The 1,884-nt window shown below is 32.5% G+C and overlaps 1 non-coding gene across 1 annotated transcript; it reads left to right on the top strand.

Annotated features, from left to right (window-relative positions):
- The first annotated feature begins 640 nt into the window (after positions 1 to 640).
- Positions 641 to 747, top strand: LOC119520673. Its single transcript, XR_005214212.1, has one exon. It is a non-coding gene; the product is annotated as a U6 spliceosomal RNA (small nuclear RNA).
- Positions 748 to 1,884: the final 1,137 nt, after the last annotated feature.

Genomic DNA, 1,884 nt, shown 5'->3' with positions numbered 1-1,884 from the left:
TATTTTCCTTACACCAGAAAGATTAAGAATAAAAAGTAAAAGTAAAAAAGAATTCCCAAATCATTCCTCCCATCCCACTCTACTTTCATTTAGCTTTTGTCCTCATTTTTCTAGTCATCCATCCATACACTGGATAAAGGGAATCAGATCCACAGGGTTTTCACAATCACACTGTCACCCCACATAAGCTACATTGTTATATAGTCTTCAAGAGTTGAGGCTACTGGGTTGGAGTTAGATAGTTTCAGGATTCACTTCTAGCTATTCCAATGCATTAAAACCTAAGAAAGGTTATCTGTATTGTGCATAAGAATGTCCACCAGAGTGACCTCTTGATTCCTTTTGAAATCTCTCCTACTAAAATTTTTATATAGTGACTTTTAAAATGTTAATATCAGTAATGGAGGCTGCTGAGGGTGAGGAATTTTTTAAATTTTCTTACATTTTCTGCTTGTGTAGAAAAATTATCAACAAATATTTGTGACTCATAACACAAGACAAAATATTCTAATATCTGGATATGAATTTTAAAATGGGAATAAATATAGCCAATTATCCTATTTTACAAAAAAAATCTTTTTTTGTCTTTTGATCAACTTTCCAATGATAAACCAAAAAGAGAACAATATGTATTGGGATTGTAGTCAATTTCACAGCACAAATACTAAAATTGGAATGCTACAGAGAAGATTATTAAGGCCTCTGTTCAAGGATAACATGCAAGTTTTTGAAGTGTTCCATATTTTTTAAAATCTAACACCACCTTAAAAGATTTATACCCTAGGATAAAGTGGGACTTACCCCAGGTATGCAAGGGTGGTTCAACATAAGGGTATCAATTAACATAATACACCACAATAACAAAATGAAGCAGAAAAAAAGTCACTTGTTATCTCAAATGAGACAGAAATTGCATTTGGCAAAATCCAGCATCATTTTTGTTATTTTAAGGGGGAAGACTTTAATTTGTACCACACATCATAGTAGATTATCAACTAGTGATTTATAGCTTTTAATAGGATGAAACAACAGATTTGACTGGCAAATTAACAGTAAAATTCAAATACATTTTAAACTTTTATCATTTTTATAGAGTAGAACATACACATGTCCATACAAACAGACTGTAGAATCAACCAGTTCTTGTAAACATTGTATTTGTGCAGATTTTTATACTTTGATTCCAGAATTGAGAACAATAAGATTAAAGGCAAATTTGGTAGTCAAAAGTGAGTTCAGTTTGATGTCTTGAAACATATGATATCACTCTTCTCTTTAAGGAAATTTTAAATAAAACAATAAAACCCTAGCAGTACACTACAAAATCTCTTAGAGATTTCTCTGAGGAGGATAAACAAATGGATAAAAAGCATATGAAGAGATGTTCAACATCATTAGCTATTAGGGAAATGCAAATTCACAAAGAGATACCATTTCACACCCACTAGAATGACTACTATTAAAAAGGAGCAGAAAATTACAAGTGTTAGAAATAACACCCATTCATGGCTGGTGGGAATGTAAAATCATACAGCTGCTGTGGAAGACAAGCAGCTCCTCAGGAAGCTAAGTATACAATTACAATATGACCCAGAAATCCCACTTCTAGGTATATATCCCAAAGAATTGAAAGTAGGGACTTAAACAGATACTTGCACACCAATTGTCACAGTGGTATTATTCACAGTTGCCAAAAGATAGAAGCCACCAAATGTCCATCAACCAATGAATGTGGATAAAGAAAATGTGGTATATACATACAATGAAATATTATTCAACATTAAAAAGGAATAGAGATCTGATTCATGTGACAACATGGATGGATCTTGAAGACATCTGGCTTGAATGAAACAAGCCAGAAACAAAAGACAAACGTATTATCTC

This window comes from Choloepus didactylus, chromosome 25 (assembly GCF_015220235.1).
Source record: "Choloepus didactylus isolate mChoDid1 chromosome 25, mChoDid1.pri, whole genome shotgun sequence".
NCBI classification, from domain to species: Eukaryota; Metazoa; Chordata; class Mammalia; order Pilosa; family Megalonychidae; genus Choloepus; species Choloepus didactylus.
Note: the sequence above shows the minus strand (reverse complement) of the source record. Positions and strands in the feature narration are given on the sequence as shown.